General features: G+C 42.1%; 1 protein-coding gene and 1 pseudogene across 1 annotated transcript in view; one reads left to right on the top strand and one right to left on the bottom strand.

The window, feature by feature from the left end:
• Kcnab1 (potassium voltage-gated channel subfamily A regulatory beta subunit 1) overlaps positions 1-27289 on the top strand; it is a 274528-nt gene that overhangs the window by 79187 nt on the left and 168052 nt on the right. The gene's annotated exons all lie outside the window — the stretch shown is intronic.
• Positions 18361-19198, bottom strand: LOC127682457 (ubiquitin-60S ribosomal protein L40-like; annotated as a pseudogene).

The following is a 27289-nucleotide window of genomic DNA, read 5'->3' as shown; positions in this document are numbered from 1 at the left end:
AACGTCATCATTTTACCAATGGCTATTCTAATGCCTGTGTGGGCTGCTTAGATTCTTGAATTTAAGTGGGAAATTGCATACTTTTGTAGTTCATATCGGTCTTTTGCATGTATTTAGCAATTGCTCTCCATAGTAAAGGCACATCAGAGTCATCTGACAACTTTATCACAAATCCTTTATTTTTAGAAGTTATCTGGAAAATGAAAAAGCAGTCTCCCTGGGCACCTAATGTGTGCGCGCACACACACACTTGTTAATTCAAGGGCATAGCTGGTGTTTTAGTATCTGGCAATTTTAAAGAAAATTTTTATGGTCCTTGAAAAAATTGTGAAATAGCAATGGCTGTTGTGAAGGTGTGAGAGATACCCCCAATACCCTGTGTCTTCATTCATTTTTCTATTCTCTGTGAGGAGGTATTGTGATCTGTATTGTTTATAAGGGGCCTATAGTTTCAGAAGGTAAATCCATGGCCATCATGGTGAGACCATGGCAGCAGGTGGTCGGTAAGTCCTGGAGCAGTAGCTGAGAGCTTACATCTGGAGGCAAAGGCATGAAGCAGAGAGAGGGACACCGGGAATCCCATGGGCTTATTAAACTCTAAGGCGGCCCTCACAACAAACCTCTTCCAATAGACTCTACCAGCCTAATTTTTCCCAAACAGTTCTACCAACTAGAGACCATGTATTTAAAAATGAACCCATACGAGGTTTCCCTGACAATTTGCATTAGTTGGGGTTCTCTAAAGGAACAGAATAGAATGGATATGGATATATATTAAAGGGGCGTTTATTAGAGAACCTTATAGGCTGGAGTCTGAATAGTCCAATAATACCTATCTCCTGATGGGAAAGCCAAAGATCCAGTAGCTATTCAGTCCATGAGACTGGTGTCTCAGCAGTCCGAATCTGATGCTGAAGCCCTAGACAGCTGCAAGTTTTCAGTCGATGTTGGAATTCCAACACAGTGTAGTGATAATGCCTCAGAAACAGGATAGACAGACTTGCCAGCAACCCTGAGAGCAAGCAGACAAAGAGCAAGAGCTTCCTTTCTCCATGTCCTTCTATGTGGGCTGCCATTACAAAGTGTGGCCCAGATGTGGAGTGGGTCTTCAGACCTGAGAGGATCCAGACATAGGGAGAGTCTTCCCACCTCAAAGGATCCATTAAAGGAAATCCCCCACAGGAGTGCCCAGCTGTTTGGGTTTTAGTTGATTTTAGACACAGTCAAGTTGACAACCAACATCACTCATCACACACTGCTTCCTTTATCCTCACTCACAGATTGTGAATAAATATGCCAGAGAGGAAGAAGAATCCTGTCGTTAATTCATTTATTAATGTAAAGCTGGGAGATGGTTTTTACCTATAGCCCAAAATGCACCAAGGAAAAAGAATTAACAAAGAAAATTTTAGGAGTTGAAATTTCCCCACCCACAGAGTCTCTTTTCCTACCCCAGACCCCCAGTTTCATCAATGGTCCTTTGGGGGTTTTTGTTTGTATGTATCTTTGGAGTTTTGCACTTAAATATAATTTGTGAGTGTGAAAAAGGAAGGCTCTGGGACCTGGCAGTTATTTTGGAAGAGATAATAGAGTAATAACAAAAGACACCCGCCAAATCCCAACATCAGATAAAATGCAAATTTGATTTTAAGATGTATCAGTTGTTGATTTGAAATTCAATTTGAACAAGGCATTCTTCTTTCATCTGCCAAACCTGGGAAGGGCCTCCTGGGCACAGAGCCCTGGAATCCTGACATCTGGACAGACCCACTCATCTGCAGTTACAATCCAGGACATACCTCAAAGTCCCAAGATGCTCCACAATTCGTTCTGTTGCTGTGTTTTGGAGAGAGAATTGTCCTTTGCTTATCTGTTTTTGCAGATAAAGTTTGCCTGGATTAGCCACACAGCAAATGGAAAGCCCCACCCCCACCTTCAAGGTACCTGCACATAGAGGCACAGCTCCAACTCTGACATTTATTTGCAATGTGACCTCAGAATAATGAACTCACATTTGGTACCAGGAATGATAAACACCTGTCCTTTATGTGTGCCAAATTAAAGTGAGAATTGAAAGGTCCTAATATACCAATGTAAGAGACTACTGCCCAAGGTTGCCCAAGGTCCTGCCTCAGTTTGATCTCCAGGAAAGAAAATTCCAAAATGGTTGGGCTCCCATATTTCTTGGAAAGCATTGCAAGATGATGAAGAAGATGATGATGATCATCATCATCATCATGATTTAAATTTTTATGTGTATGTGTGTTTTGCCTACATGTATGCCAGTGTACCACATGTATCTGGTGCCCTTGCAGGCCAGAAGAGAGTGTTGGATCCCCTGGAACTTGGAGTCAGACACTGTGAGATTGGTTGTGGGTGCTGTGACTCTAACCCTGGTCCTCTGAAAGAGCAGCCAGTGCTCTTCACAATTGAGCCATTTCTCTAGCAGTTTTCTTGCTATGATTCCTTCTCTTCTTTGTGTCTCATTGCCTGTGTATTCTCTGTCTATTGTTAGGAATGCAAATCTCCAGTGTACAACCTAATACATTTTCAGATGTATACACTCAAATACCACAGGTATGGGCCAGGCTTGTCCAACCCTCAACTTGTGAAGCTGTATGCAACCCAGGATAGCTATCAGTGTGACCCAACATAAAACTGTAAACTCATTAAGAACACTAAGACCTTTTTGTGGTTTTATTTTTAGTATCTGTCTGTGTGTCTGTGCAGAATGTATGTGTATGAGTTTGCATACTACCTGTTTGGAGACCAGGGGTCAACACTGTAAATTTTCTGCTATTCTCCTCCACGTCAACTTTTGATACAGGTCTCTCAATGAACTTGATAGTCATAGATTGGCTAAAAAACAAACAAACAAACAACAACAACAAAAAAACTGGTTATAGACTAACAGAGATCTTCCTGTCTCTGTATCCTAATGATGGAAATAGAGGCAGAGATTTTAGGACAGGGGCTTATTTAAGGAGACTCTACTGAGAACTTGGGGGACTTATTCACTCAATCGCCTATGAGTGATGGACATAAATTTAAATATGCATCTGTATCACTTCTTATATAAAATCTATGCTCATCTCTTCACATTTGTCTATCTTACATAAATCTGTATAATATCATTATCAGTTCTAAAATTGTTCCAACTACCATATCACATGATACTTTTTAGACATAAGAAAATACTTTCTATTAAGTCTGCTTACATGAGCAACAGCCTTCTTGCCAGTTTGGCAAGAAATAAAACAAATCAGACCTTTCTCAGAATAAAGATGGACCCTAAGCAGGGCCCATATGAGGGTTTTCCCTCTCTGATGTGGGCAGCTGGTACATTTGTGAAGTCTGAAGATTCAAATGTCACCCTACCCCCCTGGGTGATGAGGTGAAGGGGTCATATCTGGCTGTTCAGAGACAGGTGCTGTCTTCTCCAGCCACTGTGTCTCTCTTGCCTTGTGAGCTCAACAGTGAGCCTCAGTCCTGGGCTGTGGTGGTTTGAATGAAAATGGTCACCATAGGCTCACAGTCAGTGACACTATTAGGAGGTGTGCGGCCTCATTGGAAGAAGTGTAACACTGTGAATGAGCTTTGGGGCTTCAAACGCTCAGGTCAGGCCCAGTGAATCTCTTTTCCTGCTGCCCGCCAGTCCAAAGGCAGAACTCTCAGCTCCTTCTCCAGCATCTAGGTTGTCTGTGTGCTGTCATGCTTCCTGCCATGATGACACTAGACTAAAACTCTGAACCTGTAAACCAGCCTAAATTAAATCTTTTCCTGTATAAGAGCTGTCATGGCCATGATATCTCTTCACAGCAATAGAAATCCTAACTAAGCCATGGGCTTTCCAGTGTGAAGTTCTGGAAAGGAGGTTCCTGGCCCTGGAAGATATATAACTGGACAATATGATCAGCCCATGGTGTGGCTAAGGGGAAAGATTTTGTAGATCTGAGAGAGAGAACAGCTGGAAGCATCTGAGGAATGCAGAGCAATGAGGAAAGAAGGAGTTGAGAATAGCAAAGGATAGAAAATAGAAAAAAACATAGTGAAAGAGACAGGAGAGAGAGAGTTATGTGATTGCAGGGTTATAACGGTAATGAGTAGTTGGGGGGGAGGGGAATCGAAGCCCAGGAACTGGAGGGGCTTTAGGGTAGGGGAGGAGGGGCAAAGAGCTAGGATGGACTTTGAACTGTATTAGAAGTACTCATGATGCTTCTGAAGGAGCCTGGCACCAGAGGTAGCCATAGGTCCCTTCTGCCAGAGACAAGGGAAATGATTCCTTTGGGAAGATGGGGACCAGTTTCACAAGTTCTGGGGGCTGCTGGTGTTTATCTAGCCACCAGGAATCTTCCTATAATCCAGGTTTTTCTCAATGGACTGTCTTTTGGCATTTGGGAAGATTGCAGTCAGAAGGAGAAAGAGCCACCAAACTAGGGTCTTTTAGGAAAAAAAAAAAAAGGTTGGAAGTTTAGGATGTGTCTGTGAGTACAGTCACCTGAAAGTCAGAGGCCACTCCCTCTGATGAAGAAGATGCTCGGCATGCCCTAAGATGCAATCAGTCGATGAGAGCAGCCTGTGCTCTGCAGTGGACAGGGGTGCTGAGCTAGGATGGTCAGCAAGCAAGAGCCCTGAATGAGCACTTAACTTACCAGATTTGCTACTTCAGTTTATCAGAATGTGACTGCACTGGGAGTCAAGGAACATCTGCACTGTAAAACACAGGGTTGATTCAAAATAGTTTTTAGCACTGACTTAGTAAAGCCTAAAGCCTGGGATTAGTGGATTAAGCCCCAGAGGAGGTGTTTGTCCTGCCCAGCACTAAGCAGGATAAGGGCTCAGGCACAGCAGCTCTGCCTTCAACCATGCAGCAGACTCTGCTAGACAGGACTCAGTCAGGGAGCTGAAAGGTGGAAAATTTCTGTGGAAGAATTCAAGGGGTCCTTGCCTGAGTTGTTCTTCTGCCACACCCACCACCAGTGCTCAAGAACATTGCTTGGCAGATAGTGTGATCCAAGGGGAAGCAGAAACAGACCTTAAACTTGTCACTTAGGGATGCTAAAACCTTGAGAACATTTATTAACTTCCTGAACTTCAGTTCCCTTGTCTAAATAGTGTGGATGACGGAGGCTAGCCCAGGATTATTGTGAAGTCAAACAGCAGAGCTTCAAGCCTCCTCACTCTGGGTTCCTTCTGAAATACCCAAGCAGGTCAGGTCAGGACATCATGTCGTCTCTTGGGACAGTTCTCCCTTTGGATCCAGTCTTCCACTTCTTGACACACACTTTTATTCAGAAGAAATCACATGGTCACCCTAGGATCTTCACCACACTGTTAGATATTACAGAAATGCAATCTGAAAAGAGTAGCATTGGGACCTGAAACTCTCTCTCTCTCTCTCTCTCTCTCTCTCTCTCTCTCTGTGTGTGTGTGTGTGTGTGTGTGTGTATGTATGTGTCTGTCTTTCACTCAATGTGTATGTATTTGTGTCTGTCTTTGTCTCTGTCTCTGTCTCTGTCTCCCTCCTTCTCCCTCTTTCTCCCTCTCTCTCTCTCTCTCTCTCTCTCTCTCTCTCTCTCTCTCTCTCTCTTACACACACACACACACACACACACACACACACACACGGTGCAGGTGGGGTCTTGACTTTGTTGTAATGTTAATAAATTTTTGTGAAAGCAAATTAAATCTGCCCCTCAGCTTTCACAGTATTTCGCACATAATAAATACTGATTAGAGTCAGTGGGTGTTGAGATGAATTATAGCCACTCTAACCCTGCATTTAATAAAGGCAGAGCCTATTCCAGTTTTCCTCACAAAAATCTACCAGAAGGTGATGAAACAGGCTTGATGGATCTTTACATCTTCACTTCTTGGAGGACATTAAAGGCAATTCCAAACCAACTTTATTGCATCACAGTGTTTATGAACCTTGGTGTTGTTGGTTTTTTTTTTAAATTTATTTTTAAAAAATATTTCCATGAGCATCTGCCCCAAGTCAGATGTGAGGTTGAAAGAAAAATTCCTTGCATTATCTCTAGCCTGGAAGGTCTCACTGTTCCTGGGTCAGTTGGAGTCTTACATCTCTTCACATACACTATGATGGAAAAAGGGAAATCGGATACAGCATGCCACAAGGAATAATACAATGATAATGATGATGATGATGATGATGATGATGATGATGTAATATTAATACAATGCCACAGAGGAATGAAGAGAACAAATGAATTACTAAAGAGAGGAAAGAACATTCCAAGAGAGGAATGCATCCAATAATAAACTAGTGTGGCTTTGGGTAGGTAACTCAATGTCTCTTTGCCTCTGAATGAGGAACTCGGCTGTGAAATGAGAATGAATAGTGTCTACCTGACAGGGCAGATTTCCAGCCTCACTTTCAGATGGTGCTTCTCAAGTCTGCAAGTCTACAGATGTGCCTGGCACATTTGTGGTAAGAAGACACTGCCCCACCCCCTAGATCCGGTCCAGGATTGGATCCTGAGAACTAGCCTCGCTAAGGAGCTTCCTAACAATGCTGATGCTGGCGGACCGTGTGCATGCAAGCGAAGGCTTAGAGTCCCCCTGTGAGAGGCGAACAGTAATGGAAGCTGAGATGAGTGTAAGTCATACATAGGAGTACTACAAGTGGGAGAAGGCACTGCGGAACAAAGGTATATTCAAAATAAACAACCCGATGCTCTGAGGTAAATTAAAGTGAGCGATACTAGACTAGACACCCTTTGGTAGGAGGAGACAAACTGAGCCTGTGAGAGAGGAGAGCTGGGGCATCCCTGTGACTGCCACAAAGACTTAAAGTGAGGTACCTGATAAGCCCCCTATATTGCAGTCCTCTGGGACTTACCTCTTACCACCTTGACTAGTGGCAGGAAGATACAGGCATCTACACATGACAGGTATAAAATGGGTGCTTGTGGGCAGAGTGCAGAAGAGGCGTAATTGGCTAATCACATAGGTGACCAGCTGACCAGGTAACAAAGCCTCGAAAACACAGGCAGCACCGAGCTTTCCCAGCCAGCCTCCAGATTCAATCAGCTGGGCAGCTGAAACTGTCTCTTTTCATTACTCCATCCCAGCAGAGCAGGGCAAATCTGCAGAGCAATTTTTATCTACTGAAAAACAATTACAGCTGGGTGGGGGGAGAAAGCCACACAAGCTCTCAGAAATTTCCTGAGAGACGGGTCACATGGAATCCAGACAGATTTAATCACCCCTGGTACAGCTGGTCCTTAACTGGGATGCTTGATCTCATTGTTCCTTTAGAGAAAGAACAATCTTCTCTTCAGGCTTCTGAATGTGAGAATCAAAGCCCCTGTAGTCCCAAAGGGAGTTCAGTATTTCAGAAAAAGAAGATGTTATGGAAATGCAAAAGGAATATTACAAAACTTTAAGTGCATTTAAAGTATTCACAACCTATAAACCTATAAATCTACCTCCTTCTTTGTCAATTTTATACATGTAGATCCTGAATTTGTAGTCGTTTTCTTTCTTTTTTTTTTTTTACAATTTCTTTTAATTTGATATATTCTTTATTTACATTTCAAGTGATTTTTCCCCTTCCTGGATCCTCCTCCCCGAAAGTCCCATAAGCCCTCTTCCCTCCCCCGGTTCCCCAATCTACCCCTTCCCACTTCCCTGTCCTGGTATTCCCCAACAATGTTGCACTGAGCCTTTCCAGGGCCAGGGGCCACTCCTTTCTTCTTCTTGGGCACCATTTGATATGTGCATTGTGTCTTGGGTATTCCAAGCTTCTAGGCTAATATCCATTTATCAGTGAGTGCATACCATGTGTGTTCTTTTGAGACTGGGTTACCTCACTTAGGATAATCTTCTTCAGCTCCATCCACTTGTCTAAGAAATTCATGAATTCATTGTTTCTAATGGCTGAATAGTACTCCATTGTGTATATATACCACATTTTCTGTATCTATTCCTCCGTTGAGGGACATCTGGGTTCTTTCCAGCTTCTGGCATTATAAATAGGGCTGCTATGAGCATAGTGGAGCATATATCCTTATTACATGCTGGGGAATCCTTTGGGTATATGCCCAGGAGTGGTATAGCGGGGTCCTCTGGAAGTATCATTCCCAGTTTTCTGATGAACCACCAGACTGACTTCCAGAGTGGTTGTACCAATTGTAGTCGTTCTCACTCATACTCCCACTACACTCTTTCATCCATCTTTCGCCTGCAGAAGCCCCCTCCTCCTTTAGTGTCTGAGGTGTGCTTATTAGTTTGTGCTCACTGTTGACTTACAGATGAGTATGGGTGGGAGGTTATCTACTGGAAAGTGGGCAACTTACCAGGAGTGATACCACTGAGGAAACTGATCCACTCTCCTAGGCAACCATTAACTGTCCATAGTCTCTTAGCGAGGTATGTGCTTCATGAACTCCCACCTGTTGCATGATAAAATTACCACAGGTTGGATTCTTATACAGATAAGTAACCAAGCTTAGAGTCCATGCCATGCCCAGAAAACACTGTTCAACAACACTCTTCCCCAACCTTGGCTCTTAAATTTTTCTACCTACCCTACCCCCCTATAGAGTAATCTGGTGGTGAGTGCTGTAGATATCTTTTAGTCTTGAACCCTGGGTATGTATGACTTAGCTGTTTCTTTTATGACTGAGCACAGTATGGATTCTTATTCACCACAATTTGATCAGTTGTGAGTCTCTGCATCAACTGTCATCTACTGCAAAAAAGAATATGTTTTAAAGAAAGACAGGAGAACTGCATGAATCTATGAGTATAAACATATTTTAGAAGTGAGTTTGAGACCATAACAAAACAACAGTAACTGGTTTTCCTTTAGGGCCTGTAACCTTCCAAGTCACGTGCATTCCCTTAACCAGGCATGAATTCCCTTCTCCAGAACAGACCTCAAATCCAATCTAAAAGCAGGGGCTTATCCCCTCTTACTCATAGCATTGTTGCACCAATGAACACACCTTGCTAAAAGGGTCATTAAGTCTCATGGAGTCTGCAACTAGGAAGAACTCTAGATGTTCTTCCACCACAATCTGCATAGTACCTATGAAAGCTCTCCATCACAGAAGATGTTTCAGTTCTAATTCAGTATGATGCACACCAGAGAGTATCGTATCTTCAGCAATAAGATCTTATCATCTAGTTCTGACAAAAAGGTCATGACAGTGGTCTATAATCTTCAGGGCCTCCCTGACCAACAACTCATAAGAAAATATGTCACATCTAGTACTGGAATTTTTGTTCAATAACCTTTGATTTATAGAAGGATGCTTCTATTCAAATATTTTAAGGTATGTCCCTTGTATCCCTAATCACTCAAAACTTTTATCATGAAGCAGTGTTGGATTTTGTCAAAGACTTTTTCAGCATCTGATGAGAGGATCATGTGGCTTTTTTTTTCTTTCAGTTTGTTTATATGGTGGATTACATTGACAGATTTTTTTTAATGTTGAACCATCCCTACATCTCTGGAATAAAACCTACTTGATCATGGTAGGTGATCTTTTTGATATGTTCTTATATTCAATTTGCAACTAATAAATATTTTTTCACTGATAATTGTGAGGGAAGTTGTTCTGCAATGTGTTCTTTGTTGGGTCTTTGTCTAGCTTGAGTATAAAATGAATTTGACAAAGTTCCTTCTGTTTCTATTTGTAGAATAATTTAAGGAATATTAGTATTAACTCTTCTTTGAAAGTCTGGTAGAATTCTGTGCTAAAATGATCACAGCCTGGCCTCTCTTTGGTAGTGAGACTTTTAATGGCTGCTTCTATTTCCTTAGGGGGTTATAGGTCTATTTAAATTGTTGTTCTGATCTTTATTTAACTTTGGTAAGTGATATCTATTGAGAAAATTATCCATTTCTTTTAGATTTTTCCAATTTTGTGGAGTACAAGTTTTTGAAGTATGGCCCCCAATTTTTTTTTATTTCTTCAGTGTCTGTTGTTCTATCCCCCTTTCTGTTTCTGATTTTGTTAATGTAAATATCCAATCTCTGTCTTTTAATTAGTTGGGATAGGGTTTGTCTATCTTGCTGATTTTCTCAAAGAACCAACTCTTCATTTCATTCATTTCATTGATTCTTTCTATTGTTCTTTTTGTTTCTATTTTATTCACTTCAGTCCTTATTTTGATTATTTCCTGCAGCCTACTCCTCTTGGGTGTGTTTGCTTCTTTTTGTTCTAGAACCTTAAGGTATGCTGTTAAGTTGCTAGTGTGATCTATCAAGGCAGATAGTGCTGTGAATTTTCCTCTTAGCACTGCTTTCATTGTATTCCCTACGTTTGGGTATGTTGTGCCTTCATTTTCATTGAGTTCTAGGAAGTCTTTTATGCTTTTTTGTTGTTTCTGTTGCTGTTGAAATCCATGGTGGTCTGGCAGGCTACAAAGGGTTATTTCAATTTTCTTGTATGTGTTGAGACTTGCTTTTGCTAAATATAGATAAAGTTCAATAAGGTAGATCTTAAATGTCACTTATCCAAGAGTTACCTCATGCATGTCACCGAGGTGGTCTTAGGAATCATACTTCTTGGGTCTCAATGTCTTAAGAAAAACAGCTAGGGAATGAATCTCTGAGAAGATACCTATGCTCTGGTTCTGTCGCTCTGCTGTGACATTGTATTGTGAGAGACAGAGGGCTGGATGTGATCTGAGACTGACATTTTTGCCTCTCTTTACTCATTTTGCCACAACTTTACAAGATATCTGATACTTCATTTGAACCCCCAACTTTAGTTTTTGTTGTTGTTTTGGTTTTGGTTTTGGCTTGGGAAGATTCATTTGTTCCTGAAAGTTTATGTGGAGCAAACACTTCATTGTCAAAAAATGTTGAAAAAATTCGGGTAGCACTCACCGGAAACATCAGCCTGGATGGATGGCTAACTTGGAAGACTCTAAGTTGCCTTTCTCTCCTCTCTATAGAAAGGCCTAAGTATGGAGAAAAATGGTGTGGACTTCAACATCACTGGTACAAATGTGGTTCCATATCCAGCTCTGTGTTAGTCTTGATGCTCAGTTTGGAAACAACAACACACGAAATTGTTGGTGGCCAAGAGGTAGAGAAGAAAGCTGGATCAGAAAAGCAAATTAATAAATGGTTGTCCACTACCACTCATGACTAGAAGCTAGGACTACAGTGGAGGAGAGATCATTGAGGTAATTCAGGCTAGTGGCCTGTTTATCAGTGGGACTCTGAGCAACATCTCCAGCACCTAGACCCCAGTCTTTCTACCAGCACGCATTGACAATTTTTTTCATTCCCTTAAAAATGAAGAGGAAGGAAGATTGACAAGATGACTAGCACCAGAGGAAAGAAATGCTGTTCATAAAGTGGCAATAGCCCCATACAGGGGGAATTACCTACAGTGAGTGGTAGCAAGGAAAACATAAGTCATGCCAGTCAAGGGGAAATGGCTTTTCAAGTTTTAAAGTTATGAAAAGAAATGTGCAGTGAAGTTTCCAGAAGAATAAGCTAAGCTTGTGGAAAGTGCTGAGGAAGGCTGGTCTATTCTCAGTGTCTCCCTATTTTTTATACCTTACCTCAACTCTTCTTCTCTCAGAAAGGAATGGTTGGTCACAGTAGTGCTGGATGGAAATGCCTGTCAGTGGTGGCATTCTTGAGAAAGTCTCCAGGGATGTGCTCTAGAAGATGCCAGAAACCCCTGTATTAGCCCTGGGACTATGAGTAATAACTAGGCATATGGACTTGCATCTCTAGGATACATTTCAGAGCAGAAATACATGGATGCTATATAGGAGAAGATTTGCTATAAAGTAGTTGTAAAAAATAAAAATAAAAAATCAGATCTAGATGTATAAAAATTAATACAAATGCCACAAACTCAGTTCTTTACAGCCCTAGTGCTATGGATCTTAGAATCTGAGTTCCTTCTATTAGGGTCTGTAAACTAGGCCATTTCCAGGATCCCAGAACAAGAGTTGGATGAGAATGGAAGGGGCTTCTGTGAAGAGCTGCTCCGAGCCTTCCAGGACACTAGAAAGAGTATAGGTGCCTTGAGCACAGGCTTTGGAGGAAGGCCTCTCTAAGATTCAATTAGTGTGCTTTTCTTCATTGAACACTGAGTCCTGTTTCACAGTGTTCCTTTCTTTGTACAATTGTCTTCTCTCCCACACAGGGTCAATAGAGTCCTAGAGCACTTAATGGTTGATTTATGCCACTACTCCCCAGCACAGAACCTGACTGACTATAGAGGCTCAGAACGTGTTCCTTGCTTGCAACCTCCCTTTATAGTGGCTCAGGAACAAGGAAGGTGGAGAACCATGCTGACTAAACAGGAGCCAGAAGCAGAAGACAGGGACTGAGCATGGCAGGAAGAGATGTGTCTAGGACAAAAAAAAAAAAAAAAAAAAAATCCATGTCTTAATTATGGTTTCCATAACTAAGTTGCGACCAAGGCAACTCTTATAAAGGACAATGTTTAATTGGGGCTGGCTTAATAGGCTTAGAGGTTCAGTCCATCCTCATCATGGAGGGAAGGATGGCAGCATCCAGGCAGGCATGCATTGGAGCTCTACATCTTGTTCTGAAGGCAAAAAGACTGGCATCCTCAGGCTGCTAGGAGGACTCTCTCTTTGCCCACTCCCACAGTGACAACACTTTCTTCAACAATGCCACATCTCCTAACAGTGCCACCCCCATGGGCCAAGGATATTCAAACCACCACAATTCCCATGGCTCTATGGTTTCTATGGGACATACTACAGAGTCTAAAGTTGCCTATGGTAGTTTCTGCTCAGAGAAACTCTCAAGAGCTTTGAAGCTCCTGTCTAAGATGGCCTGCTTCCTATGGGATGCATAGCCAACACACCCCTAGAAACAGTGTGAGCAGACAGTTTGTGATTCATTTGGCCCCACCAGGTCAGAATATATGAGCTCCTTTATGGCCAGGTTAGGAAGACAGGTGGCAAGCCTGCTGAGAATAGTCATGTTCCTGTCCCTTCAGAGTTCTTCACTTCTACTCAACAAATATTTATTAGCCTCTGATTAGATCTGCAAGCTCTGCTCTATACTGGGCACATGGCAATAAGAAAATCTGACAAAAAGCCCATGTGGCTTGTAATTTAGCTGAGAGAGAACAAACAATAAGATAAGGGACTATCCACCATGTTAGACAATGCTGTGTTTTACATACTGTACTTGAGTGACATAATCCTCTAAGGGAGACCTTGCCCTTCAGTAAAGTTAAAAAGGGGGCAGAGAGCCACAGATGCAGCTGTTAGAGTATGAGGGAAAAGAAGTGTAATGTTGAGTCTGATGCTGGGAAATTTTGCAGGCAAGTGGTGGCATCTGGCCTGGTTGATTATAGGATAGAAATTTCAGCAAGAGAAGAAGTTTTTTTCTTTTTTGATGATAAGACAAAATTAGTTACCAAAGTACATGGTGATGTTAAAGAGGGGCTCGGTGAGCAAACTGAGGGGATTTTAGCAGAACTGGAAACTAAGCTAAGCAATGGGGTAAAAAGAGGTAAGCCAACAGCACTGTGATCATTGCCCACCCTTCCCTACCCCACCCCCAAGCTGGGCCAATGTTCATCATCAGCTGGGGTTCTTAATGAATGTTTTCCAAGAGGAGACAATGAGCCCCTCAGCACAGGCACAGAAAACCCAGGGAGGAAAGGATCTAGTCAGGAATATGGAGAGGTTTCAGGTAGTAGGGAATGCAGGAAGTGGGTCTCACTAGCCCATCTCTGGTTGCATCCTGCTCACTGGAGGAACCCCGAGTAATGCTGAGATGATTCATCCAGCTGTTTGACCTCAATGAGGTCTCAAGACTTGAAGCACTGTTCACTAGCTTTCCGTACTTCTTTAATGCCCCATTAAAGATCTACCTCCTTAATCTGGGTGGGGTAGCTTGAAAGAAAATGGCTCCTATAGGTTCATATGTTTGAATACTTGATCCCCACTTGGTGGAACTATTTTGGAAGGACTAGAAAAGATGTCCTTAATAAGCTGAAGAAGATGCATCACTGAGAGTGGGCCTTGAGGTTCCAAAAGACTTCTGCCATTCTCAGTGTGTCCCTTCTCTGCCTAATTCATGGACCAAGCTCTCGGCTCTCAGCTATTCCCACTGCCATGTTTTCCTTCACCACCATAGAGACTAACCCTCTCGAACATAAGCTCAAACGAAACACTTTTGTTTAGAAGTTGTCTTAATCTTGGTGTTCTGTCACAACAATAGAAACAATAAGACCCAGAGGAAGCAGAATGCATCTCAGCCAGGTTAAAAGGGCCTGGGATGAATAGAAAAGACCTATGAGTCTTTGAGGGCATTTTGAATCTTATCCTCATGTGGCTGCATGCCCTTACATACAAGCTAGAATTGCTTGTGAGGGCCCCATGCCCTGGCCATTTTCACATCCTGGGATTCCAACTCTGAATCAATGTACAAGCTTCCCCCAGATCCACTGAATCAGGTTCTTAGTGGTACTAAGGCTAGAGCTTGCTAGGCTGGGATTGGAATTTATAGTCTCGAAGATGCTAATCAAGTGTTTTATTTCTGTGCTGTGCCCTCAGTCTGAGTTTTATTTTTGTTTCTTTTGTGTTTGTTAGATTCATTTTTAACCTGAAATTTCTAGTTGTCTTGTGGAACTGGCTAATACCCTTTGCCAATTAGTTCCTATCTCATCTAATTATTGGTGACAGGCATGCCTGCTTGCCCATTGTTGCAGTTTATGCTTTAATGTAGCCCTATGAATGAATGACTCTGAACACTGAATCTCTTGACTTGGGCACTAAATTGTACTTATGTAGACTGTCCAACATTGAGTTTCCACTTTCCACTCTTGGCCTGTGGTTATGCACAGCTGGTTTCCCTGGATGACCAAGATGAGCAGAGCAGCCTGCCTATGATGGACTTAAAGCCTGAGCGAATCAGGCAAACAAAGAAGCAAAAACCTTAGTAGTTCCAAGGCCCTGAGGTGAGAGTATGTTTGAGGGAGCAGCGCCTCACTTATACAGGCAGATATCTGTCCTCTGGGGCTTTGGACATACTTGAATCAGCATAAGTCAGGTATCTGGGGTGGGGGTGGGGGTTTCCTATATGATCTTTCCAGTGCCTTCCAAATATGAACTGGCTTGTTTCTTCAGGAAGATGTTTAGCTAATAGTGAGAATGCGTAAAGAGCTACTCTTTAGGTGATAACCTTCTCAGACTCTTCTGTTGGGTGCATAATTGATATCTGAGATGCAGATACACTCACAGAGAAAGCAGCTATAGGCAGGGAAATTTTAACTTTGGTACGAATCCAGAGCTGTTCAGCACCATAACTTGGCCCATGTCATCTACTCCAAGGGTAAATAGACATTCTGCCTGGTCTCAAACTACTGTAGTTTGGCAGTAAACATTCCACATTGTTAAAATCCTCAGTCTTGGGAAAATTTGGACAGTCACCCTGCAATCCGCCCTTATTTCTTTTCAATAAAGTCACTATGAATCTAACCTCCCCACATCCCACCCTGATTGTGTCCTTGGCAAAGTTAGATTCCAGCTCTTTCTGTATGTTCTGGCTCAAATAAGAACAAATAGGCCCCCAACAGCTTCCGTGCTGCAGAAAGCAGTTTATGGATTTCAACATGCTAGCCAAAAAGAAAAAAAAAAAATCTATTCTCAGCTCAAGTCTGTTGCCAGCTCGGTAGGCATCAGTAGAGATGGGGGTTCCAGCAGGGTTGTGCTACCCCTGAGCTGGTTTTGAACCTCTCAGCTCTGCCACTTGAAGGCATCCAGGTTTCCAGGCACTGGCAGCAAAGCCACAGTCTGTCACACACACCCCCCCCAGGGGGGCTGCTTTGAATTTTCCTGTTCTGACAACTAGACAAGATGTCTTCTGAAGGGTGTTTAATACTTGGGTGGTTTGCTATCAGGATAGACAAGTCCCAGAGCAAATTTGCTTCAGGAAACATTACATGTTAGAGATGGTTCTGTATCCTATGGGAAAAGTCTGCTTAAAGGGTTGTCAAGTTAGACACTTTTTGTCATGACCTTTAGCTGAAGGTGGCTAATGAAGAACTTAATGGAATCTTTTTGGGAAGATGGTAGAATCCCTGAATTTGCTTTGCCCCTGGCTGATAATTACCATGTAGCTAAAAAGAAGACACCTTTGGGGGTGAGCTCCCAGCTTCCATGTCCTTTCCTCTACAACCTATTGACAAAGAAGAGCTTCAGACTCACTACCCCCAACCTCCCTTCAGGTCTTAAAATGTTCTAGGTCTCAGGCTAAAAGTATTCCAGAAACAATTAGCTCTTGAAGCAATACTCAAAGGAAAACCTGAGTGCAAAAGTTTTAAATTTTTACCCAAGTAAGATAGTTTGGAGAGGAAACGAAGGAGTGCGGGTGTCCAATAAAATCAGTGGAAGGGAGATGAAGGTAAATCTGGAGCCCTGGGTGCCAGGAATACAGTGTGGAAAATGTCAGGTTTCTTGTTTTACCTGTTTACTTTGGCACAGCAACCATAGCACCAGAATTCTTTCTCTTCCTTTATTTAGATTAAAAGTTGAGTCCTCAGAAAACTTCTTCTATATGAGCACTGCTTGGGAAGGGGATAGCAGATGTTTCCCCATGCAGGATTTATCCTCCTGGCAGGAGAGCTTGGCACCTGAGGGAGGAGCAACTGATCCCCCAACCCCCCCCCCACCAGACAGGAAAAAAATGTGGCCTGACTTCTGATTTTTCACACCTCAGGGGAAAGGGAAAGAAAGGGGATTGCTTAAAGAGGCTTGCTTCCACCTCACAGTTTTAAGCACCTCCTACATTAAATTTAGTTTTAGTAAGCTGTGTGCAAGTAGATCTCCTGCGATGGTGTTCATTTTTACAAGAATCTGGCTTTTTCTGCCAAGGTCAAGCAACAGCTAAAATGGTCTTCAGGGCTTGCTATACCTTGGGCTTTGAGACAAGCACTGATTTTGCACTATGTGGCTTGAGGAAGCTCAGAGAAAAAAAAAAAAACAGTGAACTTACCTTTTATGATGCTAACTCTTAAGGATTCACTCCACCTGTCCAGTTCTCTAAGATGCTTGGTTCAAAATTGGACTGCAAAGTGAGACATGGCGCCTCATGTGCCGGAAATAAAGATAACAATGAACCATAATAAAAATACACTTTATAGAAAAATACTTAGATTAGACCAGAATATAATTAAATATAAGTAGCAACGTATACTTTTAAAACTATTTGGGAAGTTAGATCCCTTCTCTAACTTCCCTGTTTTTCATTCTGATAATCGGTGATTCCCCTATGACTAATCCAATATGTTACTAAAATTAAAGGAGCAGTCTTAATTTTGTGTATTTACTTTATTTTGCAAATTGAATGCTCATGTTCTCCATGTAGTTTTCTGCTTTAAAATAGTGAGTTTATTCTTTAGGCCCCTTTAAGATATATTCCCAGTCTCACTGCTTTCAAACAAGGAGTAATCCAAATAGTTCGTCCATCTGAAATCAAAGTAGGTCTAATTTATACATAAGACATAGGGCATTGGGTGGAGTCACCTCATTCACTCCTCAGTAAACCTACTAAATCATTTATCAAAATGAGGCCAGATCCTCTTGGACCCTCGCACCAGGCAATGGCAACTATTTTCCATCTTAGAGCAAATGGAAGATGTCCCACAGGAAAAATGAATGCTTGAGAATAAAACTCCTCTTCTGTGCCAAGTCATAGTCATTGTTGACCTTGGGGAATTTGAATTGAACTTTGATTTTATAGGAGTTCTGGTAAACTACATGGAACTATAGACTTAATGGTTCTATGTGTTGTAGGATGTTGGCTGAACCAGACAGGTCTGACTAGAGATGATTGGCATGAGGCTGAGGTCCAGAAAAGGAGGAATGTGAATGGTGCTGAAACACCTCAGGGCCAATGTTAGAACACAGCCATGCCAGGAAAAAAGAGCACAAAAAGTGAGGCCTTCTATCAGGATCTAATTCTTTCCTGTCATAAATTGCTTCTCATATAGGACTTGAGTGCATTCTTTTTTTTTAAGTTTTTAAAAATATTTATTTATTTTATGTATATGAGTACACCTTAGATGTCTTCAGACATACCAGAAGACAGCATCAGATCCTATTGCATCAGATCCCATTACATATGATTGTAAGCCACCACGTGATTGCTGGGAATAGAACTCACGACCTCTGGAAGTGCAGTCAGTGCTCTTAATTGCTAAGCCATCTCCCCAGCCCCACACATTCTTTTTCTTTTTCTTTTCTTTTTTTCTTTTTTTTTCTTTTCTTCTTTTTTCTTTTCTTGCCTTTTTTTTTTTTTTTTTTCTGCTCCAGTCGATGGAAGGGGACTTTATTTGGTTCTAAGGTCACAGGCCAGGTATGGCCCCAGCTTTATTTGACCTTCTTCTTGGGACACAAGTTGTTGGTATAATCACACTTCTTGTGGCAGTTGACTGAATGAGGGTGCAGGTATGTGTAGCACTTTCAGCAGATCATCTTGTCACAGTTGTACTTCTGGGCAAGCTGACAAAGGGATGACTCAGTGATGCCACCTCGCAGACGCAACACCAGGTACAAAGTGGACTCTTTCTGGATGTTGTAGTAGGACAGGGTGCAGCCATCCTCCAGGTGTTTGCCAGCAAATATCAGCCTCTGCTGGTCAGGTGGGATGACTTCCTTGTGTTGGATCTTGGTCTTGACATTCTCATGATGTCACTGGACTGGATCTCAAGAGTAATGGTCTTGACACATTCTTTAAGAGGAACAAAGAGTAGAATTGGATTCTAGGTTCCTGAGTGAGTAGGAAAAGTTCAGAGCTGGGAAAGAGCTAAGAGCCCCATAGTGAGGGCAAAGAACGTTACTAAGACCACCCTCCTTCTCCAAGTATCATCTTAGAGACGCTAATGTTTCCAGGCCCTTCTGCAACCTTGCACTAACTCTCTTCAGTTTGCTTCCTTGGGAAATTCTAACATATCCCATTTGAAGGCTGTACCTCTGTGTTGCGAGCAGGGGTTGCATGTGGTAGGGAAAGAGGAAATCAAGGTGAAGTTTGGAATGCTGTTTGAGCAAGTAGTCATGGAAATAATGATGCCCATCTTCACTATTCCTTACAGAAAACCCCAGAGCACATACCCCTGCCTCACACCCTCTGGCAGCTCATCCATTGTTCAAAAGACGCCCCTCCCTGCACCAGCCTCTGCTTACCGGCTGCTGACCTGACCATTCCCATGGCAAGCACACAGGAGTGGAAGGCTTCTGTGTTGTTTATACATCGGCCTGTAGCCTTGTCAAGTATGTTTTTTCATATCAGGGCATGAAATGACTAAAGAAACCAACTCTCCTAGCCCCTATGGAGTTGGAAGCATTTGCAGGTGAGAAAACCAAGGCTTGTCTCCTGGAAAAGTTCGAGTAGCTTCCCTATCCACGCCACTGAAGCCTGGCAGTTCTGTAACTACATGTGTAGTAAGCTGATTCTGAAGGTACATGATTCTCAAGACTGCAGGGAAGCTGGGGCTCAGACATCCCTCAGCCTCTTGTGACTCATCCAGTCTTTGTAGATTCTCCTTATTCCCTATTTTACAAGACTCAAAGGTACTCTTCATCCTTCCTTTGCCTAAATGCTGGCAAATGTCATCTTGGTCAAATGCAGCCAGGGAATGGGGACAGTCTGTCCTCTGGAAGTCTTCCTTACTGCAGAGCCTTTTGCTCACAGAAGCTCCAGAACTCCTCGCCAGGCCACAGCCTTGGTGCTTTTCGCTTCCTGGATTGTCCTGCCCTCAGCAGAAGTCAGCTGGAGAAGCAAGCAGGACTCACACACACACACACCCTTGCCTCTGCTTTGTGCTCTTCTGACCACAAGACCCCTTCTCGGATGCCCTGTGCAGAAAGAGAGCTATTCACTGCTGCAATTCTCGAAGTGTGCCCCTGGTTTGCAGTGTTCAATTATCTGGAAACCTGTGCAAAAAGACAAAATCCCAAGCCCCAACCACGACCCATAGGCCTTGAATCAGAAAGTCTCACTTAGGGCCCAGAATTCTGCATTCAGCAAGCCTGCCAGCTAATTCTGATCCTTTCCACGATCTGATTATTAACATTGCTAATAGTTGCCTAGGAAATCATGATGCATTTGATCTGGGTTGCTCGTGGTGAGAAATAATTATTCTATACCGGGCATTGGAAAGCTGCATGTAGGCAGTAATCCAAAAATGGCCCACCATCTATCTGATTCTGTAAGTAGAGTTTTATTGGAACACAGCCACACCCAGTAATTTACATATCTATGGCTGATTTCTTGCAACATATAACAAATTTGAACAGTTTCCACAGTGACCATATGTCCTACAAAACTGAAAATCTGGCTAGAAAGGGTTCTGGCGTAACTACTCTGTATAAGTATACCTTAACTGCAATAAGCCATGTGATACCTTGCAAGTGGAATTTAAGGAAAGACATCCACAATGACCCAGTGGGAAACTAAGAACACTTATCTGACTCTAAAAGAAATCTTTATGATTATCTTTTCTTTCTATAAAGAAAATCTACAGGCACCTTGTTCTCCACGCCTGCAAGCACATCTCTAGCTGCTATCAGTGGTAGCTGGTAAGGGCTGGTGTAGTCCTGTTCCCTGGGCCAGCTCAGGTCTGAGGGCCAAACCCATGCAGGAATCCTAGGCATGGACAGGCAGGAACGGCCAGCTGGCGACAGATGCGTTTCATGAGGCTGGTTTTCAGTAGTCATATACTTGCTGTTTTGAAAAATAGTGTCTGCAGGGAGGGGAGCAGATTAATTTGTAAGGTAATCGTGAATCTCCTTGATCAATGTGTTTTCCAAATGAAAGGGTTTTGGATCAGTGGTGCGTTTGATTGGGTTAGACCCAAAGGAGAATGTTTGAACTTAGCAGCCAAGAAATTGAATTTTTCATTGCTATCTCTCCATAAAGTGACTGAATATGCCACCTTCTTCTACTACTACTTCTTCTTTTTCTTTTTTTCTTCTTCTTTTTCTTTTTCTTCTTCGTCTTCTTCTTCGTCTTCTTCGTCGTCAAAGTCTTCTTCCTCCTCTTCCTCCTCCTCTTCCTTTTTCTTCTTCCTCTTCCTCTTCCTCCTCTTCTTTTTCTCCTCCTCCTCCTCCTCCTCCTTCTCCTCCTCCTCCTCCTCCTCTTCCTCCTCCTCCTCCTCCTCCTCCTCCTCCTCCTCCTCCTCCTCCTCCTCTTCCTCCTTCTTCTTCTTCTTCTTCTTCTTCTTCTTCTTCTTCTTCTTCTTCTTCTTCTTCTTCTTCTTCTTCTTCTTCTTCTTCTTCTTCTTCCTTCACAGCTTGAACCTTTCTCTAGGAAGAACATTCTAAATGTCAGAAGCTGTGTAGATGAGACACCTGCTTCAGTATCTGACACTCACCATGGGTCTTCTTCACCTTGAACATAGTATATTCTTTCTTAAGAAATACAGGAAATAGGACTCACTCCTCTGAGGGCAAGTGCTGGCTATCAAGAAGGGGTGGTAGTGCAGCCTCTGGCGTGTTCATACCAGGTAGAAATCTACCTCTGTTATTCTCTGTTGGAGGGGCTGAGTGCAAGCTTCTGAGGTTCAGCCCCTCAGGACCAGCTTCCTCACATGTGCAATAAGGAACACCCTATCCAGTTCAGAGTCACCAAAATCAGAGTTGCTAGCATCTAGTCAGTAAGTGCTTAGTATGGGTTAGGGCTCTCAATCGCCGTCCCCCCTAACTGCCCCTTGGCTGAAGTTTATACTTTTTCTTCCATGTTTTCAGATTCTTCTGTTTTGTGTCTTCAGAAAACTTAGCAGAACCCAAAACATAGAGGCTCTGTGGGAGGGAAAATTGAGATGCTTAAAAGGTTTCCCCCAATTCAAGGAAGTGTTTCATTTATCCATCACTGCTGAGAAACTGTCATCAAAACTGCTTCTTCCTAAGCTGCATGTTTCTATAAAATGTGACAGGAGGCCTTACTGCAGGGGATTTCATTATGTCCTGTGTACAAGGGAAGGAAACCTGCATTTAAAGATGGTTCTAACAGGAGCCCAGACTTGCTGCAGACACTGACTGGACAAGTTATTTTTTTTCCTCTAGAACTTCTTGAGAATAAAGTAGCCCAAACAGCATTCACCATCTCCATGAGATGCTAGTACATGGGAAAGGAGCAAGCATCAAAAGATAACTTTATGGTTTATAAATCCTCAATTACTTACAAGTCATTAAAATAATTCTACTTTTTAAAGAATTCTTATGATCACTGGATGTAAAACAACATTATGAAGTGCTTTGTGATTGAGGGATGGGCCCACTATTTTCAAAGAAGTAGGTCAATTAGTTTAATAAAAAAAAAAAAGGGCTATGGTCTTGGCATGCAACCTGAATTCCTCAGGCATGACCCACTCATATACACCTCCTCAGAAAGTATTTCTTTTCTACCTTCTAAAGTCATCTTTCTCAATACTCTCAGCCCCATTCTGTTTTATCACTTGAAATGGCAGTCACATGCTAGCTATCGCAGAACATTTCCTTAGAAATACATTGTTGGGTATGCTAATCATTGTGTGAGCATCACAGAGTTTTTATACAAGCCAAACTAGCTATGATGACGTGATGTTCTATACTTTATGGTACAGACATTGTATATATATATGATATGTGTGTGTGTGTGTGTGTGTGTGTGTGTGTGTGTATATATATATATATAGTCCATCACTGACCAAAATACCATCATATAGCATGTCTGTACAAGGTATGCTTACTTGGTTTCTTGCTTATCCTTGGTTTCTCTAACAAAAATGAAAGCATCTTCTATTTTGTTCTCATCACTGCTGAGTCTTCAGGGGTTAGGGCAGCACCTAACAAGCAGTCTTATAGTTATTTGTTGGTTAAGTTGACAAAATATCCTCCAGAACAGTTTTTATAATACGGCTTATAATATACGTCCTCTTATATACCAGGCATGGAGCACTAGTTTCAACACTTGGAAAGACAGGCAGGGAGGGCAGATCTCTATGGGCTCAATACAGCCCACCTCAATACAGCCTGTTCTTAACAGAGAGCTCCAGGTTAGCAAAGGCTACATAATGAGACCTTCCCTCAAAAACACCAAAATAAATAAATAAATAAAATTATTTGTGTCCTACTGCAAAGCATGTGTTTAAACTCAAACTGATTCAGTTAGTCACTTATTTTAGGAAGACTTCTACATTTAATTTTATGGTTTAATTAGCTCATTTCTGATTGATATATATTTCCTATATAGCTTTACTATACAGGCTCAACCAGTCCACCTATGAATATATTCACAATAATAGACGTCTTTTTCTTGCCCCTATTCTCAAAAGGAACATTTTCAGCAGTGTACTGATATAAATTTGGAGGTGTCATTGTCTCATTAGGGAAGTTCCTGTATTCCTAGACCGGGCCAATGAGATGGCCAATGGTTAAAGGCCCTTGCTGGCAAGCCTGATGATGTGAATTTGATCCTAGGTCCCATAGGGCAGAAAGGTGTTCTCTGTATATGTATGCAGACATGCATGTGTGAGCATATACACACACATGCACACACACACACACTAAACAAATCCAATTTTTAAATAGAGAAGATATTCCTAAATTGCTAACTTTAAATTTTTTTTGTTTGAGCAAAGACTTCAGCTGTTAATACAGTCATGGGATGTTCCCCCTTGTTATCAAATATAAAAGCATCCCCATATTCCTGACAGAAATCGAATGTAGTCATGATACATTAACCTTTTCATTTTTTGTTAGACCTAATTTGCTAATACGTTGCTCTTTCCCTTGACATCTGTTTTCCTAAATGACCCTGGCAGCAAATTTCTTTTCTCACAGTGTCCTTGTCTAATAAGATTATTGAGCTGTGTTGGCCTTGAAAGAAAGAAAGAAAGAAAAAGAAAGAAAGAAAGAAAGAAAGAAAGAAAGAAAGAAAGAAAGAAAGAAAGAAAGAAAGAAAGAAAGAAAGAAAAAAAAGAAAGAAAGAAAGAGAAAGAAAGAAAAGAAAGAAAAGAAAGAAAAGAAAGAAAAGAAAAACTGAAAAAGCTTCCTCTTTCTGTTTTCTGGAGGTTTGCACCAGCCAGGTCTGAGTTCTTCCTCTAGCACTTGATAGAATTCGCTGCTGAACCCAGCTAAGCCTGCCCTGTGCTTTTGTGAGAACTGAGAGAAGCCACAAACCATATTAAACTGATTGGCAAACTTCAGAGAATTCATATCTTGTTTGAAGTCCTGTCAGGGCTGAGTGTACAATCAATTCGCTCTCACTTCTGAAATTCAGCTACCCAGAGTCCCACACCAGCTGTAGGGAGTGTATATAGACTACGACCACCATCCCAAGCTCAGGTTTTATACTGTTAGCTGTGAGGGATGGCAAAAGCACTATCCAAGCACTCCAGGTCCAAGCTCTCTGCTCTGGTTTCCAGCCTCTCCCAGATCTTGCTTCTGGTTCTTCACTGACCAGTTACCCTTCTCAAGCCTTCGGACCGATGCACTTTTATCATCTATCTCTACATTCTAAAGCTAGTTAGATTGCGTAGACACCATCACCAGACAGCAGTAACTCACAGCAAAACACAGGCCTTGTGACAAAGATGGAAGCAGGATTCTGTGCACAGAAACAGGCAGTGCTGATTCTGTCTGTGAGCGAGGTTAATGGGTCGTATTTTAGTCTGGACTGTCACCGAGGAAGTCCAGTGGCAAAGAGAAGGAATGATTATTTCAACCAAGAAAACAGCAAGAACAAAAGGGGAGTGCGGGCACAGTGAATGCTGTGCGGCTAGTGAGGCGGGCAGTCATGTGACAGGAGATGAGGCTCCCAAAACTCCATTTGTCAAGTGACTCAGCTTTCTAAGCTTCTGCCCTTTCATGTGAAATAGTGATAATATTTTCTGCCGCTGACAACTGCTGACGACATCTTAGTTAAGGGAGATGTTACCTATTATGTGAATAAGACAACATCTGTACATGAAAGCCATAAATAAATAAAACAAAGGACCTCATGATACAGGTAAAAGGTGATAAAGGGGAGGGAGCACAAATTTTGTTCTCCTTTATTTTAGCTATTTACATTAAAATAAAAAGGCACTACTAGGCCTATTCAGAATTGTAAAAAAAGAAAAGAGATGAAAAAAAAAATACCCCTCAAAACAGGGTCTCCAAACTAAGTCACACCACATGGGATTATGAGGTCCACATAGAGACCTCCAAGGAGACTTGGAGCGGTAACAACAGTCACCCAGAGGCCAAGGTAAATGAAGTAATAAGTCATTACTTTCTAGTCGTCCTGAAGGTTTTACCCCTGAGGCCCATCCCATGCCTCTCTCTCCCTGCTGCCCCTTGCTCGTCTCATCTTCTCTCCCTCTGTCCTCCATGATGGCTGCTCACTTTTTGACTGTTCTTCATTTTCCTGTGGGACCTTCTCCTAGCCCTGCCCTAGACACTTCTCTATACCCCGTAGCATTTTACCTCCCCCTGCTTAGCACTTTCTAGCTGTTGTTTCAGTATATCCTATTTTTCAATCCATGGGACAGTCTTTCTCAACATGTATATCCCTCTATGATAAAGCAGAAGACATGTTCCATCTCAATGAATGCTTGTAACTAGACTATAATAGCCATGGGTGACAGTGGTAAGATCTTATCTATTTCCCCCATTTCTTCTTACCAGGGAGGACTGAAGACAGTTTGCAAAACAAATAGGAAGATCTGGTTAAGAAACTTGTGATTAAGTGTTCACCTGCACAAATTAAAAATAGTTGCCCCAGCAACACCTGGAAGACATTGAAGACAGAGCTGTTTTCTTAGTCTTAATCCCTCTCCTTCCCAGCTGAAGAGGCTCTATGGCTTAGGGTGAGAACATCTACCCAGAAATCAAATGGCCAGAGTGTGAGACTGACTTTAGACTCCTCAATCTCTGCTCTGCAAAGTCCATAGAGCTTGGAAGCATTAGTTAGACTTCCATGGAACAACAATCCATCCTGCCGACTTCAAACAGGAGTAATGAACATGGCAGGTTTTAAGGAGACAGTGCTATACAAATACACGATTTTTAAGAGATTGAATTTGGCTTATACCAGGAAGAAACAAACTAGAAATAATCACTCTATTTTTATTAGCTTTACTACCTCTCCAAGAATCCTCTAGAAGAAAGCTAAATGTCACTGAAGAAGCTAGAATAAGACATGTTGTTTTGCAATGTACTAAAATGGGCCCTGAGGAGTGCAGTCTATTTTCAAAGGTAGGTTCCAGAACTGGCAGGGGAAGTTGAGTAAAGATAAGAACAAAAGGCCTTGGATGAGTGTCAGCTGGAAGATAATCACACCATATTGATTCTGGGTGGAGGAGAGGTGAACAGAGACCTTCTCAGATGGCGCATGCAAAGGCAGCAGCTACCTCCACAGCCATGTGTTGACTTCCGGCTTAGCTGAACATGCGGAAGACAGCCTGTGGGTCTGAAGGGGGGAGAAAAAGGATGGCTCCAGCCGAAGCACATGGAAAGGTTGAACACACTGTCTTCTATAGATGACATTAATCTGCTCAGCTCCGTGTTGCCTCCTGACACCCCTCCCAAGCGATGCACTTATCCTCTACCCACTATTCTGAATCTGTTCGTGTTTCTGGTCACCAGCTTTACTCTGCTATCACATCCAAGAAAGAATGCCATGAGAGTTCCTGCTACAGTGCTCAATAAAACAGGGAAGTGGCTCAGGATAGATACGAAAGTAGAAATTATATGCCAGTCGTCTACTGTTATTGAAAGTAGCTCAGAGAAGATATGGAAATATTCCTAAATAACCAAGAACAGTGATTTATGGGCTGTTTTAAAGGCAACTTCTCATTAGTTCCTTACCATTCTGTTTCATATAACACCCAGATACCAAGTAGAACTTTCCTAAGTTCGTTTACTGAAACGTCTTTGTTCACGGTGTTGGATTAACGGACTTGCATGATTTCATCCCATGAGTATTGTGATTGTAAGTGTTCAACAAACACAGATCAGTATTCATTTATCAAGACATGTTTCATTTCTCCTTCTATGTACTTAATAAATTTTTATCCACACTGGAACTTGCAATTCCAACCAAATCATGCCCTATTATTTGTGAAGCCCATTCATGTGAACAAATTATTCTTGAATTTCTGGTGTGTGTGTGTGTGTGTGTGTGTGTCTTTGCTAAAAAAGCCAAACAGGTTCTAGATTTACAATAAACATTCTCAAAGCAGTGTGCTTCATGTTAGAAAGGTTACTTTCCCAGTTGTAAAAACGTATTCTGAAAATGTTTGCAAAACAAATGTACACAGGAACAAAAATTGACTGG

Source organism: Apodemus sylvaticus, chromosome 4 (genome assembly GCF_947179515.1).
Source record: "Apodemus sylvaticus chromosome 4, mApoSyl1.1, whole genome shotgun sequence".
NCBI classification, from domain to species: Eukaryota; Metazoa; Chordata; class Mammalia; order Rodentia; family Muridae; genus Apodemus; species Apodemus sylvaticus.
The sequence above is the reverse complement of the archived record's forward strand: the minus strand, read 5'-3'. Positions and strand labels throughout refer to the sequence as shown.